General features: G+C 40.3%; 1 pseudogene; it reads left to right on the forward strand.

Annotated features, from left to right (window-relative positions):
- Positions 1-17287: 17287 nt before the first annotated feature.
- Positions 17288-17911, forward strand: LOC137028149 (beta-1,3-galactosyltransferase 2-like; annotated as a pseudogene).
- Positions 17912-19556: the final 1645 nt, after the last annotated feature.

Below are 19556 nucleotides of genomic sequence, written 5' to 3' on the forward strand. Positions count from 1 at the left end.
CTTCAAGCAGCTGTCCGACATCTCCTTTGTGCAGATATTGCAAATGCTGATGAAAACCGTACAAGGTAGCGTTGTCAAGTTACTGGTGCTGTGAGGTGTTAGTGCACCTGTCACTCATCTTTTTTATTATATTATTATTGCAGAACTAACAATGAGCAATCATAATGACAAAAAAAAAATAGATTATATACACAGAAAAAAAGCACAATGACAAGGTTAAATATCAGAATAATTCAACATAAGGCATATATATATATATATATATATTATATATTATATATATATATATATATATATCTATATATATATATATATATATATATATATATATATAGCGCCTATCTTTAAAGATAAAACTGGGTCAGATTAGTAGGGTTAAAAAAATAAATTTCAAGATATTTACAGATATGATTAATTAAACCTGTTGTAAAGTTGTTGCGCTTGTGATAACGTCGTAGGTCACATGATAACGTCAACATGGCGGATTATATCCGGATCACATTCATACTCAACGAGATTAGTACCTACTCTTTTAGGCTCGTAAAGTAAGTACTTACTGAAATTAAGTACCTACTCAGTGAGTAGGCGATTTCGGACGCAGCCAGTATCTCCGTGTGCATTGAACTTTCAGCTCTGTAACTTTGCAGATACTGTTTATGCTCAAGCAGCAACATTACACACTAACTAAAGTTAAAAAAGTGAAATCGCATGCAACCACCCCTTTAAAACCACCTCACCGTCTAAAAAGAGCATTTAGTACTCACTGATCATGTAAAAAGTTTTTTTTTTATTTATTTAATAATTTTTAAATTAAATTGAGGTGTTTAACCTGTGTAATCATTACTGTAAAATTCATTTTTATTTAACTTCATATTCTTAAACAGTGATCTTGGTCTTGCATTTGTTGTGATTTTAAACACTTAAAGGGATAGTTCACCCAAAAATGAAAATTTGATGTTTATCAGCTTACCCCCAGTGCATCCAAGATGTAGGTGACATTTTTTCTTCAGTCGATCACAAATGATGATTTTTAACTGCAACCGCTGCCCTCTGTCATTCAAATAATAGCAGTGATTGGGAACTTCATCTATAAGAGTGAATAAACCTTGCTTAGACAAATCCAAATGAAACCCTGCGGCTCGTGACGACACATTAATGTCCTAAGACACGAAACGATCGGTTTGTGAGAGAAACCGAACAGTATTTATATCATTTTTTACCTCTAATACACCACTATGTCCAACTCCGTTCAGCTTCCGGTGAGTGAGGTCGGATCGCGCTCTGACAACGGAAGTGATGTCTCGCGCTCATTGAAGTATATGGGCGAGTCATCACTTCCGTCTTCAGCACACGTGTTTTGACCTCACTAACCGGAAGCTGAACGGAGTTGGACATAGTGGTGTATTAGAGGTAAAAAATGATATAAATACTTTTCGGTTTCTCTCACAAACCGATCGTTTCGTGTCTTAGGACATTAATGTGTCGTCACGAGCCGCAGGGTTTCATTTGGATTTGTCTAAGCAAGGTTTATTCACTCTTATAGATGAAGTTCCCATCTACTGCAATTATTTGAATGACAGAGGGCAGCGGTTGCAGTTAAAAATCATCATTTGTGATCGACTGAAGAAAAAATGTCACCTACATCTTGGATGCACTGGGGGTAAGCTGATAAACATCAAATTTTCATTTTTGGGTGAACTATCCCTTTAAAAAAGAGAACAAGCACATATGGGAAGTGCACAAAAGCCACTGATATGATTCGACTAATTGCTTGTGATTTTGCTAATTTGTAAGTGGTTTCGGATAAAACTATCTACTCAGTGAATAGGCCTACATGGAAATGAAATTTCATGATGCACTATTCCCATTAGCATACTGTATATTATGCAAATTAGGATACAAGGTATCAGCTACAATGTCAGCTGCTAAAATTCAAGCCAAAGCAATTTTGCTATTGCCTTTTGGAATTTTTGCAGAAAGTAAGCTCTGTTGCCAACAAAAGTTTGTGATTCTTACACAGTTTTTATCAAGGGAATCTTCACAAATGAACACAACTTTTATTGTTTTTTTTAAGCCTAACACAATAGCCGGAAGTAAAAAGCTTAAAAACATATTTCCGGTTTTAGGACTCACTCCTCCAGGGTGCGTTTCCCAAAACCATAGTTGCTAACTAAGTTAGCAATTTTGTTGGTTGCAATACAATTTCCCATTGCCAACCAACTAAGTTGCTAACAGGTTAGCAACTATGCTTTTGGGAAACGTACCCCAGCACTGTATGAAGACTAGACTGCTTCAACATATGCCTTTTCTAAAGAAAAAGCTCCATCAAGTGATCACAATAGATATTAGCCTAACAAAACAACATGAAATGGGCCTCGTGTGAAACACCAGCGGCCCGTTTCAGAAAGGAGGTTCAACCAACTCTGAGTTAAAACTTGAACTTTGAGTTGACTTAGTCGGAGATGGGAAACTCTGAGTTTTCGGCTTCAGAACAGCTGAATTGAGTTAGTTCAGTCGACTCTAAGTAAGCTGACTCTGAGTTAAGCGTGTGTACCACGACTATAAAAAGCCATTATCAACGGATTCACCATGGCAACAGCACCCGAAAAAAAACGCTCTGCATATTTTTCACCGGCTGAACTTTATGTTCTCATGCAAGCTTACAGTGAGCATGAGCACATTCCCCACGTCAACACGTCTGCAGCCGCAAAAGAGAAAGAGTTGGCATGGGAAAAAATAGCTGCTCGAGTCAATGCATAAGTTTAAATTTTAATTACTGTTATACAGTGATGGGTGTAATTAATTACTAAGTACTAATTTACTTTTTTACTTGAACAAATAAGGGATTAGCTACTCTGGTTGAGGTTGATATATATTTCTTATTATAAAGAAATTGGTAATAAATAATTAAATACTTTGTAGGCAGAGTAATAATATATTAATCTAATAACTTTTTTTTTTTTTAGATTAACTTACCCAACACTGCTATTATAATATCAGAAGTGAAAGTGGAAGAACAGTATAATATTGAACCTAATTTTCATTTTCATGTAGGTGAAATCCTGCAGGCATAAAAAGTTATTTTTTTTTTTTTTTTTACAGCACTTCAAGTTAAGCCATTCTAAGAAAAGAAAAAGAGTCAAATATTTTTTTTTTTAATAAATTTATCACAATGTCATTTGACTTCTACTCAGCCAACAGAAAGAAGGCAGAGGCCCATAAAACGGGGGGAGGACCTGCACCACCACCACTCACGAATGCAGAGGAGATGGCCCTGAGCCTGAACACCGGCATGTCAGGGGCTGAGGGAATTCCTGGAGGGAGCTCATCAGAGCCAGTCACTCCCTTCATAAAATGTAAGAGGCCTAGATATATATATACAGCTATGGAAAAAATTAAGAGACCACTTAACATTGATTTCTGAACTAGGAGTGGTCTCTTAATTTTTTCCATAGCTGTATATATATATATATATTTATATATATATATTCTGATATTTCCATTTATTTCAATTTGGGTTGGGTTTTTTGTTGGTCCCAACAGATTCTGATGGTAATATCTGCCTTTTTGAGCCTCCAGTCACACTAATAACAGAACCCCAGGCAGTTGTAAGTAGCCTACTAAATAAACCATAACTTATAACAAATCATATTATAAGGTGTACTCAGCCAAATGCTCATCTTCACAAGATGATGAAACCACCTCTGCCACAGAGAGGCCTACAAAGGTAATATTAATATAGTGTCTACACATCAAACAATCTCACATTCACATTCTTCCAATTTTTGTCTATAGAAAAGTTTATGTATCTTACAAGTGTATAAACAGACATACTTCTTTCCCCCTAGAGTGTGGAAGAACAGCAGGAGGAGAGTGCATCAAATTCTGCTGCACAGATGAACACAGTTCAGTGACGTTCAGTAAATGCAAGATTTTAATTCCGTACAAGTCATGTACAACTATATTATGTACCTTAAATCTACTGTATTTTCAGTTACCAGTTAAATAGTTATATAGACTTCATCTGCTTAAAAAAATAGAAAAAAATGGCAAATAAATGATATACTTGGATCGTCAGATCCAAAAGGCAGATCTGGAAATTGAGATCCTGAAACTAAAGCTGGAGGTGAGTGTATGGCCACAGGGGAATTCTATGAATTATTGGAAGAATATTAAAATCTAACAGTTGCTTTTGTATTTGTAGGAAATGAAGAAGAACAAATAAATGGTTGTGATTTTGTATTTATTGATTTTGTTTCTTTTGTGTGTGGTTGTGGTGGCTGATTAATCCGCAAAGAAATTGCAGCATATAATATCGCGGACTACCCTTCCATCCTGGAAATCTGCAGGGTTGACCAGGTCTTCCTCAGGGTCTTGTATTTGTAGGGCAGGGTGTTGCTCCCCTCTAATTATGGCAATATTATGGAGAACAACACATGCCACAATAATGTCGCAGGCCCTCTCAGGGGTTACCCTGTGGTGATGTAGGCACTGAAAACATGCTTTCAAAAGGCCTATGGTCACCTCCACCCGGGCTCTTGTCCTGCAGTGTGCTACATTGAAGTGTTGCTGGGGGCCTGGTTCAAGTTCTGTAGTTTTGGTAGGCATGGGTAACCCCTATCTCCCAGCAGAAAGCCATCAATCTCTCCTGTAATAAATGTAACATTGGCTTAGTGCTGCATAGAAGTGCCCCTGTAAGTGTGTTGTGCATGCATTGAAATAAGTGTACAGAGCATACATTTACTTACCACATTCCATCCTGTTGCTCGATATATTTGTGAGTCATGAACAGAGCCGGGCCACTTGGCCTCCACATTTGTGATGATATTTGCAGCATCACATATGATCTTGACAGTGCAAAGAATTACACATATAAGTTATTGTGATGTAGTATTTGACCACTGGAATGGGCTAGTCAGTGTACCTGCACATTAATACTGTGGAAGGATTTCCTGTTGACATAGTCAGCTTCATTTTCGGAAGGTGCAATGATGGGAACATGTGTGCCATCAATGCATCCAACCACATTTGGAAATCCTAAAGGGAATTCTGATTATTAATTTACAGAGGTCACAACATTTTATTAACTGATCATCATTTTTCAGATTAGCCTCATTAAACTGATTTCTACACCACTAACGTGCAGTCCTGTGAAACTCCTTTTTGATGGCTCTCAGGGGTTTGTGCCCAGGAAACACCACAAAAATTTGCAGAAAGCGCTTGAGAGCGAAAACCTGCTCCTGACCAGGTTAGGTTCACAGAGTAAGTTACCAGGGTAACTGACACAGTATAAGTTATCTCTCTTTCAGAAATGGGGTTGACTTATCCTGCTTTCTCAGGTTTGACATATTCGAAATGTTATATAAATGGGACCATAAATGTCTGAGTATTTTATTTTTTTTCCCCCTTTTATAAGAAAATGTAAGTGATCGCGTCGGCGCCTCACGTACACACATTATTTATTTTTTTATGACTGAGCACTGTTCTTAATTCACTTAACCAGCAACATCACCTAAAATATAACTAAATCTTAAATATAATAATTCAATTTATTGCATTAGACAAATCGAATGCAAGCACATGAGAACAAATAAATAAGTCTAGGCCTACTAATAATAATTAATGCAACATCTCAAACGAGCGTGTATTTTTTTTATGCCATTGCAGCACTTTTACATTATTTTTCTAAGTAAACATGCGCTTAAAAAACAAACAACAAAAACAAAAACATGTTTGACCGTTGAGCTCATCTCTGTTATTTTTTGTTTAGCTGCTTCAAGCCAAGCTCGCACTTGCAGTGTTACCATGGCCACTTATATGCATTTTTGGGCTTGTTATTTTATTATTATTACTAGCCTATTATCATTTTTTTCCATATTAAGAGGTGAAAGCCTTAGTTCAGCTGGAATGAAGTTGGTCCTCGTCGGCCTTTTTTCGGCTGATTCGAAATGTTGAATCGCAGTTGGAGCTCGTCGGTCTGTCGGGCCATCTGATCATTCTGATTGGCTGCTCAGCTACTGCCGCCTGCTGGTTCGGAAAGGCATTTCATCTCACGCAGGCGCAGAACTGACGTGCTGCTTGGCTGCTTAAACATTCGTTTTTTGGGGCCGACAGCTTATAAAAACGTATTTCTGTTTTCTTTTAGCTTGTTAGCTGTACACCTTGTCACACAGCAGCTTTTAGGCATTGTTCTGTTTTCGTAATGAGTCAGAAAAGACAAGAAGGCACCCTCACGCAATACAAAGTCAATGGAGACAGTTGGATTGTTTTCCCACCGGTTGGGGTGGTTTTCAGATTACAATAAATGCGCTCTGTCTCTATGCTTGATCTGTTCTGTTGTGAATGCGATCATAGACAGTAAAAGAAATAGACACAGCGACCCCATTGGAACTCAGTTGAGTCAAGTGAAACCCATTTTTAGCGATTTTTAGCACTTCCTTTTCTGACGCGCAGACTCAAACTAAGCTTGATGACGTCCGCAACCTGTCTGACAGATGTAAATCTTCTAGTAGCTGTGCGTGAAAACTGCCATTGTTAATCTTGCAGAGACAGCGAGCTTGAGCGGGGAGTTCTTTGGCGTGAGTGAGCAGGAGTAAGTATTCTGATTAATTAGTTTGTATAGTATTTTTAAATGTAACGCCTGTACGCCATATTAAGTTAATGCATACTATTGCCTGCGAGCTTCTCCTCCTGTCTGTACGGTAATTTCTCTACTGTGCGACAGAGAGTCGAGTGGTTATGACGCAATCGTTAGTCTATTTTTACAAAAACTGCTTCTACGGGGCCATAATGTAACATAGAAGGTAATGGAGCCCTTTATACATTGTCGTGTATCTTTAGAAATAAATAATGGACAAATGGAGTCTTTAAACGCCTCAGATGTAAAGTTATTCTCTGTCAAAGTGACGCCAAAATGAATGGGAGTCAATGGGATGCTAACGCAAGTGAAGTTCTGCTACAAGATGGCGGCACGCAGCCGACTTCAACTCATAGACAGTAAAAGAAATGGACACAGCGACCCCATTGGAACTCAATTGAGTCAAGTGAAGCCCATTTTTAGCGATTTTTAGCACTTCCGTTTCTGACGCGCAGACTCACACTAAGCTTGATGACGTCAGCAACCAGTCTGACAGATGTAAATCTTCTAGTAGCTGTGCGTGAAAACTGCCATCGTTAATCTTGCAGAGACGGCGAGCTTGAGCGGGGAGTTCTTTGGCGTGAGTGAGCAGGAGTAAGTATTCTGATTAATTATTTTGTATAGTATTTTTAAATGTAACGCCTGTACGCCATATTAAGATAATCTCCCCGATTGTCTGCGAGCTTCTCCTCCTGTCTGTACGGTAATTTCTCTACTATGCGACAGAGAGTCGAGTGGTTATGACGCAATCGTTAGCCTATTTTTACAAAAACTGTTTCTACGGGGCCATAATGTAACATAGAAGGTAATGGAGCCCTTTATACATTGTCGTGTATCTTTGGAAATAAATAATGGACAAATGGAGTCTTTAAACACCTCAGATGTAAAGTTATTCACTGTCAAAGTGACGCCAAAATGAATGGGAGTCAATGGGATGCTAACGCAAGTGAAGTTCTGCTACAAGATGGCAGCACGCGGCCGATTTCAACTTCCGGTCGACTTCCTTGGGCACTGCTTCAACTTCCGGTCGACTTCCTTCCCGCTTGGTTGCGATCTGCGTCTCCTGCCGATGACGTGTTTCGTGGGGGCGTGCCCCGTTTCTTGACTCCACCCCCACGTCAAACCAGTGCCAAGAGAACCGCACAGAAAAGTGCTGAGCAAAGGAAAACCAGTATTGTGAGCGCACGCTTGACTGAAACGCAGAATAAAATGAGCATTGCAAATGATCTAGTAGGTTTGAACATGAAAAATATGTGGCAAAGATAAAATAGGATTACAGCTGTCATTGATTTTTGTAATTGATTATATTTTTATTTTTGCACTACGTTATTTTATTTTGCAATTTATTATTTTTGTTTGCAAAACATTTTTTTTTATTGCTCAATTCTTTTTATTGTTGTTGTTGTTGTTGTTTTGCAAAACTTTATTTTTGTGCAAAACTTTAAGGCATTAATTTGACTCCATAGGAAACGCCATTTCGTTGTTCATGGTGTCCGCACGCCGCCCTGCTGCTCTCAATCAGCTGTTGTCACTTTTGAGCACTTGACTCGGCACCCTGAAGTGGTGAACCGGCATGGAACAGCTGAATCAAGTGATGACCGGCCCTCCTCGGAGGATCGGTGGAGACCGCTGCGCCCTGAAGCACACTGGGTGGCAGGGTTAGCAGAAGGGTCTCCTTTATTTTCTTTTAAATTCCTCAGAATTTAATGTATTCAATATTTCATTTTGTCATGTTATCGATAAGACACGGCTCGTTCTTTTTATTCAAGAACGTTTTTTTTATTTTGACTACAACACAGAGCAGCCTAAGCCATTCCTTGGACTCCATCCATAATAATCATACAGTACCCTTTAGTGGTTAGCATACCCAAACTACGGTAACTTAATATGGACAAAAGACAATCTCTCAACATCTTCCCCTTTTAGAAGTTAGCAATAACAAGATCCCAAACATCTTCGTTTTGAAATATTAACAATCTTAAATTTTCTTAAATAATATAACAAAAATAAATGCAACAACTTTGTTATCAAATAAAAATTTTTTTCATTATGTCTTAATAAAAGGGCCGAATGCCTGCGGTTGTAGTAGAATCTGTATGAACCTTTTGCTGTTGCGTCCTTCATGTAGACTACAGTAGATCCGGGTCAAATGGACGTGGCAGCAATGTCTTTTCCAGAACAGGAACAGTAGTACGGATTTGTCTACCAGTCATGAGCTGTGCTGGGCTTTCACCTGTTGCTGCGATTGGTGTAGAGCGATAACCCATGAGGGCTAAGCAGGGGTCTGGCTGTTTGAGGATGTACTTGGCAGTCTGAACAGCCCTTTCGGCAGAGCATTGCTTTTGCTTTGTTAAATGCTTGCTCCTGAGGCTCACCCCCAAACCCACACAGTCTCTATCTTGAGCAGGTTAGTGAGTGGATGCAACACCGAAGACAGGCTTGGCAGGAATTTTCCAACATAGTTAACCAGTCCAAGCACCTGCCGCAGCTGCTCCACATTGGAGGGGTGGACATCTGAGCGATAGCCTCCACTTTGCTTTCATCAGGCTTCACACCATCCGCGTTAATGATGTGTCCAAAGAACTGCAGTTCAGTCTTTCGAAAGTGACACTTGGCCCTGTTGAGCTTGAGACCGGACGCCTTAACCGTCCGCAACACCGCGTCGAGGTGGTGGTCATGTTCCTCGTTTGTAGATCCATAAACCAGGATATCATCCATTACAACGACAGTCCCTTCTAGGCCATTGAGCAGGTCGGTCATCAGCCGCTGGAAAATCTCAGGCACTGATGTAATGCCTAATGGCAGACGTTTAAAGCAAAACCGGCCCATTGGGGTAATGAAGGTTGTCAATTTTTGGCAGCTGGGGTCCAATGGAATTTGCCAGAACCCGCTAGAGGCATCCAGAGTGGAGAAAACCTTGGCTCCTGCCAGCTTAGGTGTGTGGGAAAAATATAATGTTCACGCTTCACTCCCTTGTTCAAGCGTTTCAAATCCACACACACTCTGACCTCATCCTTGTTGCGTTTTGGATCGGGCACCATTGGGGCACACCAGTCTGTCGGCTCTGTAACTTCCTCAATGATTCTGAGGCTCAGCATACGCTTTAGCTCTTTCTCTACTTTTGGAAGGAGCAGAAACGGAACTCTGCGTGGCGTGTTGACGCTATACGGGACTGCTTCCTCAGTCAGCTCGATCTTTACAGGCTCACAGTTCAGTAGTCCTATTTCCCCAAACACATCACTTGTTAAGTCACTAGTGATAGCATTGACTCTTGCTACCAGCCCCATGTGCTTTGCCGCTGCCTTGCCCAACAAATTACTAACATACTGTCCTTTTACAACTGTAATCCAGTATTGGTATTTCTGACCTTTGTATGTAGTGGTGGCAAGGAACTTACCCACGCATCGGACTTTCCCACCTGGGCTGTACACTGTTGGCCTGGACTTGTTCAGTTTTGGTTTTTGACGTAGTTTGCTGAAAGCCTCTTCAGTCATAACGGTGGTATCCGCACCTGTGGACTGCCATTCACAAGTAGCTCTACATCCCAGTCAGTATCGGGGTTTGACTCCTCAATGATGTTTGGCTTTGACTTTGTGGTTGCTCTCAGGAATAATTCTCCAATAAAAAATGAATCCTCGTCTGAATCCATAACAGCCTCTGCTCTGACTTCTTTCAGCATCTTGGATTTACACATGGCCTCGAAATGTCCGATTTTATTGCACTTTCTGCACCTTTTGTTACGGGCTGGACAGCTTTCCTTTTTATCATGCATCCTGTTGCATCTCTGACAGTTCAGTTTGTTCTTGCTGTATTTCTGTCTTTGTCCCTGCCGTGGTTTATCATAACTCCTCCTTGTGCTATTATACTGTTTCCGTCTCACCTCATTCACTGTTGTTTCCACGCGCTCTGCACTTTGTTGTTTCACTTGTTCACTTTGCCGTGCAAGCTGGATGGCTCTCTCCAGAGTCAGGTCAGCCTCTAGCTGGAGTTTTTGCAAAACATCTTTGTCCATTATCCCGATGACGATCCGGTCCCGTATCTGCTCGTCCTTCCCCGCACCGAACTCGCAGTGCTGCGCGAGCTCATACAGGCTCCGCACGAAAGCTTCAACTGTCTCACCGGCCCTTTGGTTCCGCTTATGAAAACAGGTGCAATCGTGGATGACATTTCTTTTCGGGACAAAGTGTTCATCAAACTTCTGCATCACTAGATTAAACTCATACTCTGGATGTGGCATGTCCTCGGTTGCCGCAGGAAACACAAACGAGCCGTAAATAGGTTCGGCATCTCTCCCCATCGACTACAAGAGCGAGTTCACCTGCACTTCGCTGCTCTCTTTGTCCAGTTTCGATGCAACTCTAAACCGTGAGAATCTCTGCCGCTATGTAGGCCACTCCGCTGGCTGGGAGAAATCGAACGGCTCGGGAGGTCCAAACTTTGCCATTTTGCTTTTGATGTCGGCGTGGAGTACTTAATTCTGACACCATGTCATGTTATCAGGTAAGACATGGCTCATTCTTTTTATTCAAGAACGTTTTTTTTATTTTGACTACAACACAGAGCAGCCTAAGCCATTCCTTGGACTCCATCCATAATAATCATACAGTGCCCTCTAGTGGTTAGCATACCCAAACTACGGTAACTTAACATGGACAAAAGACAATCTCTCAACACATTTAATCCTCAAATTAAATGCAGCCAGTTCTTATATAAATATATATTTTTGAACAGACTGAATATATTTAGAATACAAAAAAGAATTATAGCTCGTAATAATTCGCAAAGTATTTTAGGGAAAGAGAGAAAGGTAAACTCCCGTCTGCTCAGATCCCTTAATATATAAATATATATACAGTATATACATACATATACATACATACACACACACATGCATGCATAATTATGGACAGGTGATACATGCGCAGCCGGCAAACGCAAAACCCGAGCCGTATATTAATTCTTGCAGACTTAAAGGGCACCTATTATGCCCCTTTTTACAAGATGTAATATTGGTCTTGGGTGTCCCCAGAATGTATTTGTGAAGTTTCAGCACAAAATACCCCCCAGTTAATTTATTATAACCATTTGAAAATGTCATTTTTGGGGCCTGTTTCAAAAAGAGCTGTTTTGGTGTGTACCACCTTAAATATAAATGAGCTGCATATCCCCGCCCTGCCTTTGGATGAGGGGCGTAACTTGCATACCTATGGCAATAAACAGTCGGTAGAAGCAGAATGGCTGAGAGTGAGAGACCCGTTTTTTTGTATGGCATTCAGCCGTACATGTTTGAACCAGAATCAGACCCAGATGATGAAGAGACTCCGGCAGAAGAAACACAATTGAGAATGGAGCAGGACGTCTCTGAATGGTTATTTGATACATTTATGTACTTATAGAGTTTTAATCGCGTCCTCTTTGCAATTATGGATGTGCAACACACACACACACACACTGTGATAACGTTCGCGCAATTTTTTGAAACTACAAACTCAAATACTGTGATAACGTTTGCTAAGTACAAACAAAATTATATTTATGCGAGGGAACGGTTGTGTCATGTTGCCTTTACTTGTCGTACAGCCTGTACGGTACAGGTGCTTATGTGGCAAATGTGAGAAGATGGCTACAGAACCAGAAAATATATGCTGCAGGGAGATAGAACAGGTATTAATTTTTTTTTTACATTTGTAATTGTTGCTGCACGCCAATATCCCTCGTTCTACAGCTTCGTGTCGATGTGCTGGCCTTTGTATAAACATAGCAATTTTGATGTCTTGTCTTTACAGAAGACATACACAGTTTTTAGTACAATATCTTTAAAATATATACGTGTAGATACACACTATACAAACAAGGTTTAAATTATATACACAGACATTCTACGACGACGACAACAACTTTAGACGCATTTGTTATTGAAATGGCTGACATCGACTGAAATGACTATTTGCTCAAAAAAACATTAAATACACTTACTTCTTCTGGAGGTGACGTTGGATCGCGAACAGTAGGCAACGATCCACACTTGAGGATTAACTTTGAAGCAAGCTGCTTTGAATTGACCCTCGTTCTCAAAACAGTCAGTCAAAAAATTATTTGCGCAAACATAAACATATTTTGGAATTTTGAGTGGCGCCTTTCCTTCGTAAATAAAATCCATCCACTGCGTTTTCAGTGGCTCTGATGTCGGAAGTAAGTGAAAACCACTATGTTCATTATTACATCCCACAACAGAACACTTATGTTTCTTAGGAGACATTACCGGCTGTCCTTGAAACAATGGAGGATGGTTGACAGATCACCGACAGTGTGGTCTATGCCAAAACCAGATTGTCAATCAAACCACGTGGGTGGGGCTTAGCGCAATTCTACGTCACAGTGAGAGCAATCTTAGAACAGGGCATTCTGAGACAGTGCTTATGAATTATTGAGATTGTAAAAAAAACACTGGGTGGATTTTTCTCATTCTAGGGTGGTTTTGCTCACACACTGCCAACACACATTTATGGTCAAACACCATGTAAAAGTGAATTTTGCATAATAGGTGCCCTTTAATCTACGCGCTGCCTCGGCAACGCGAGATCCGAGCTATATTCTTTAATGAAAACTCAATCCACGCGCTGCCTCGGCAAGCGCGAGATCCGAGCTTTGCATTAGACTTTTATTCCCTCGAGAATAAAGCCAACAGGAGTGGAGCTACACAAGGGCGTAGATTTGGCTTCAACATTGGGGGGGTTGAGCGTTGGTATGCTGCCTGTAATTTTTTTAATTAAAAAAAAAATCTGTTTTATGTGTAGTGTTATTGGATAATTTATTTCTTATCTATCTATCTATCTATCTATCTATCTATCTATCTATCTATCTATCTATCTATCTATCTATCTATCTATCTATCTATCTATCTATCTATCTATCTATCATAACTTTATGGAATTTATCTATAACCATTCATCAAATTCTAACATAACGGAGTGATTTTAAAAAGAAAGAAATTATGTTAAATATTAAAACCGCCAGTAGGTGGCAGCGATTCGATGTTTTAATGAGTGAGCTACTTAAATCGTTCATTCAAGCAAATTCGTTCAAAATCAGATTAATTAAGGATGAAAACAAACACCGATGTGAATACTTTTGTCATTGATAAGACATTATTGAAAAATGAAGTAACAAAACAGACGGCTGTTTTAGTAAGTGGTTACAGTTACACTGATAGTTATGGCTAAATTACAATGGATTAGCTAGCTAAAATAAATGTGGAGTGTACTTAGCTATTACAATGTTTTCATACCTCCTTCTCAGTACATGTTTTATTCTTTTTAACATCCCTCTTTGAACAGAAATTTAAAATAGTCGGCTGGGCAACGGTTCTCTTCATTTTTTGGTGCTACCCGTACTCTCCATTCAAACATTAGAGCTCCACTCGCGTTGTTTTGGTGAAAGTGCGATGCGCATTGGTTGGGCGTAACCAATCGGTTCAATGGAAGGGAGGCACTTTTTTTGACTAATTTATTATGACAAACTCATTTGATTAGAAACAAAATTATTGTTACAAAATAAATGAATTATACATATGTTAGTATAGATCTACTGTGATTTTCATGTTGAAATATTGGGGGGGCTGTAACTGATGGATTTGAATATTGGGGGGGTTACAAAACTCCCGCTAGTGCATACTTTTCTTCGGGACATTTTTATGAATGAACACTGTCACTGTCAGTTGTGAGCTGACGTGCATGCTCCACTCCCAGCAAACGACACATAAATCGTGTGTATCCCAACTCGCTTTGTACTGTAGCACAGGGGAAAAATCGATATCACAATATCCACCTCCTCACAGCTGGACATGTGAATATCGGTGCCTCAACCCGGGGGAAGAAAGCGCAGAGCGTGCTTCCACCTGGGAGACGGCACTGAACCTGGCAGGAGAAGGCAGAGAAAGGGCGGCGCCCGTCTCTAACCCCTCTGTCAGATCCATTTGTGAACCCCACGAACGGAGCCTCCGGCCTGCCTCAGCAGAAGCGGGACCCGATCCGCGGGGAACACTGGAGCACAGTGTCCTGAGAGTGAGGTTTTACAGTGCACACAGACGCTCCCTCGAGAGCTGCCTGGGCATACTCACTCCCACTTCACTGCTGTTTCGCCATAATACGTGTCTTTTTTATATATAAATACATGGATTGGTGACTATCTCGAAATCAAGTCTAATCTACAAATCAAGTCTTTTAATGGAGAATGTGAAAATATGTGAAAATTTGCACCATTTTGCCAGCACGTGTTGCATATTTTTGTTTTTCGTCTTTTGAGATGGAAAATTGACAGGCCTGTAATGCAGTTCTATGGATGTTTTGTCTATGAATAATATGCACGATTTTAAGTAGTCTTGTTTGTGCTAACTATACAAGTTCACACACCATCTTAAAGCAAACTGATATGATAGACGATATCCTGTTGTCAGGATCCTGGTTCTGCCCTGTTCCTGTTAATTGATGTTTTAACATATTGTAATAGTAGGTTAGAAATGTATCTACTTCCTTTGAACAGTTGAACCTTGTTTGAGTACTCATTTTGTTTGTTTTCTACTTCAATATGCATGTCAGCTGTTCTTCTTCTGCCTCCTTCTTAGTCCTCATCAGGGTTTCATTAGTAAGTTTTTGGATTTGTATGTTTTGGTTCTCCCTTCATAAGAAATTCATCTGCAATCCTATTTCGCAATCTTTCTAGCACTACGTGTGAGCTTCTGGTTCGAGAGTACGACAATGAGTGAAAAGGCAGTTCTCAAAGTAGCCTATATTCTAAATCAAAACACATTACAATATCAACATATTAATGGGTCATAATGATTGACTAATTCAATCTAGCCTGTTTTGAGCTGCTAGCTGTACTGAAAAACTTTACATCATCATCACGTCTGGCATCTTGAGTTTGTCATTGAAGATTAGGTGCAGTTCTGCTGATCTCATTCTTTCCGCCATCTGGGTGTAAGTAGAACTTAGAAGTTGGATACGAGGGTGTGACAGGGGCGCAGTGGATGGTCTGGTTTAGTAGGACAGGGGTGAATTATCTGAAGGTTCATGCCCAGTTTGTGGAGGGAGAGGAGAATTTGTTGGTTGACATTGTATTATTTTTGTCAAGTTATTCAGTCACTTTTGTGGGGGCCGTTTCTGATTTGGTTGATCATGGAGAGGAAACCAAAGATTGTAATGTCGAGTGGTCAATATTAAAACTGCCCTACAGCTCATTTAACTTAATTCTATTAAATAATTACTCCAAACTGTTTTGGAACAAAATGTTTTTTTGTTGTTACATTTAATAATATTGAAATATTAAATTTGTAAGAACTTGTTTCTCACAATTATTTGAGCTTGAATGGAATGGTTGAGCCTGACAAATGCAGTCAACACAAGAATAATTGAGAAAATGGAATGAGACTCCTTGTCTTGCTACTGTGCTCAGTGTTTATTCGGCCTTCAATAGCTGAATGTTCAATAGATGTCTTTTAACTGATTAAGAAACCATCTGTTGATCTTAGCATCTTAAAGTCAACAAAAAAATTACATTCACAACTTTACTTCAGTAACGGGATACATTTCTGAGATGAGCAGGATACAATGGAAAAAAGATATTTGGAATTGCCTGCAGGTCTAGATAAAATGAGGAACGGTCAGGTCCTCAAATATTCCATGAAAGGTTATAATGTCAAAAATATTTAAATGCATTATATCAGCAGTGCAACTCAAGATAAAACATTCAAGATTATAATAGAAATACAAGTGTGTAGTTTAGACATTATGATTATAATCATGACATGATTCCCTGCTTATCTCATTTTCTGTTTCGTTTTCTTTCTCAGACACACTCCAGCTCAGATTAAAGAAAGCTCATTCTCCTGTTTACACACAGCAAAATCTCCAGAGTTAAATCAACTCTGCGCAGAGTACATATGGTCCCTGTTACAATACCCTGGTGTATAAAGCACACGACGAGGAGATATAATCAAAACAGGTCTTTTACTAGGAAATCCAAATGGAGCGATCATGAACATACAGGAACACCAAAGTACACAACAATACCGAACAACACATGACTGGAAACACAGAGCTTATATACATGGGATAACAAGGTGGGTGATTAGACACAGCTGAATGTGATAATGAGGTGATCATTTACCATGTTGAATGACTAGTGGTGGGAAATAGAACAACAAGAAGTCTAAAACGAGTCCAAAACAGAGTGTACAAGTAACAGTCCGTCTCTAAATAGTGTTCAAATAACACTAAAGCAGAGTTAAAGTTAATGAGATAATTAAGCAATTAATTAAGTGATGATTGTTCGTTAGTGATGAACACCTGCTGTTAACAAGCAGAATCACTGAAGTAAAGAGAAACACAAGAACTACAACTGACTTCAGTCACAGCCTTATTAATTGCTTAATTATCTCATTAACTTTAACTCTGCTTCAGTGTTACTTTAACACTATTTAGAGAGGGACCATATGTACTCTGAGCAGAGTTGATTTAACTCTGGGGATTTTACTGTGCACTGACATGATCATTTTCTGCCATCTTTTACATTTTCCATTTCTCTGTCAAGCCTCCTACGCCCCCTGAAACTGGGTTTAATGAGGTTGTAAATTAGATACGGTCCTATTATATGACGGCTTGTGATCATTCTGGCAATGATAATCAAAATACAGCTAGACAAAAAACAGCCACTGCAGCACCTACTGTGACCAAACGCATTTTACTACATTATCACATAGCTCAACCACTCAACTATCTGGATGAACCTGATAAATGTAAGCAGAGTCCATTCCTGGTCTTGATGGTCCCTGTGAGGCCCAATCAGGTTGCAGCTCGTAATGGCATCCGGAGCACATGGGGGAATGAGAGCACAGTCCAGGAAAAAGGTTTGACTGAAGGATCCGACTCTGTAAAAGCTCAACAGCAGCTGGAGGAACTCGTACTTCAACCTGACCATAAAGACGATGATGATCATGGATTGGCTGGCCACTCGTTGCCCTCAAGCGACTTTCAGTATGAAGGTTGATTCTGACATGTTCTTAAACCTGGAAAACCTGATGACCCTCCTATGGTCAACCGACACACCCAGACAGAACTACATCACTGCAGTGGTGATGCGGAACCGGTCTGTCATCAGAAACAAAAACTCAAAACGGTATCGGTGTCAGAGGAGCTGTACCCTGAACCAAACTACCCCACGTGCCTGCTGGGAATGGGATATGAAAAATTTTTTTTATCAATTTATTTAATATGAAGTGGTAGAATATTTAAAGTTCCTTTTAAGTATAATTTTTAAGTTCACTTATTCATGCTTGGAATTCACTTCATTACTTAGACATTTCTTTTAGAAAGTGATAAAATGTATGTCTAATGCATTAAAAGACCATTTGTTTTTACATTATTAAATGTATGCAATTGGCTAATGAAATTGTGATTCAAGTCTAAATAATATGTTTAATAAGTTTACTCGGGCAGAGAAGAATCATGTTACAATCATACACACAAGTCCAAAATAAACAATATACAAAGAGCAAACTACAGGTACACGCAAGAAAATGTGAGTTGTGTGGTTGAATCTCATTGGAATTCAAATGTCGCTTCATCAACTAGATCTGTGACCAATCAGTTTTTGTTGCTCACTGCTTACAGCCAATCAGAGGGGGTGACGGTATTTGTTTGATGCAGGAGATCATACGTCCCTGATTCAGAACACAGCCAGACCAAGAACCGAAGTTACCACCTTCAACCATGGAGAATGCGTGACAGCCCCCTGCAGATGTTGAGGGACCACCCACCGTGAGAAGTGAACCAGAGTCCAAGGCCAAAGGGACAGAGTTCCCCATCACCAGGAAGTGGAGCCCCCGAGCGAGTCTGACCGGGGTGTGAGCCCGTGAGCGAACAGGAACCGAGGACTGGCTACTGGACGCCAGTGAGGAAGGATCAACTCCCACCCTAACCTACCTGGTATCCAATGCTTCATCACTATTTAAGGACAGCCGTGACAACGATAATTCTTCTGTTTAAAGACAGCATTTTGATCGATATGGACGATGATTTGCTCATTGCTTTGATTTGTGTGGACTGTGCCTTACTCACCTTCATCATGTACAGTCTCGTGTCACCTCCATTGTCAAAGAGCTCAGCCAGTCCTCCAGCCCCGCTGCTGCTAGAAGTTTGCAGCCCTGTGCCATCTCTGGAGATGCCCTGCTGGGACGTTGAGCCATAGGTCAAGCAATCATCAGCAGCTCCTGCACTAGAGGATCCTGTAGCTCCGCCTCCGGACTCTGATCCCTTTACACCATCTCGGCCTGATGACCAGTCGGCTCCACCAGGGTCACTCGATCTAGTGGCTCCACCAGGTTCCCTCGTCCCACTGTCTCCCCCTTGGTCAGTCATCGCTCCACCTATGCCACAGACATACGGGCCGTACGCTGCATTCCGTCCCTCCTCCCTACGGCTGCAGTGTGCTCCTTCCTACCTTCAGCAGTGGCTCTGTCCTCAGTCTCACCGGCATCGTCCCAGTCCTTGGGTGCTCTGGCTCCACCTGCGTCGCTCGATGCCGGGACATTGCCTGGGTTTCTAGCACCAGAGATGTCGCTCAGCTCTAGCGGCCCTCCATCAGCACCTTCAGATCCTAGGCATTCATCTCCATTGGTCGTCCCCCAGATGTTGGTAGCCACATCTACCACATCCTGGCTCCTCACACCATAAGAGAGTTAAGGAAATATGTCTCTTCATTAGTGATGTTGTTGCATTTTATTTATTTTAATGGCCTTTAAAACAAATTCATTAAAATGTAGTTAAACTGTAGCACATTTAAAATATTGTATTGTCAAAGATTATGTAATGTTCAAAGTATATTGTATAAAATATAGCTATGTAATAACAAAATATATTGT

This window comes from Chanodichthys erythropterus, chromosome 10, assembly GCF_024489055.1.
Source record: "Chanodichthys erythropterus isolate Z2021 chromosome 10, ASM2448905v1, whole genome shotgun sequence".
NCBI lineage: Eukaryota > Metazoa > Chordata > Actinopteri > Cypriniformes > Xenocyprididae > Chanodichthys > Chanodichthys erythropterus.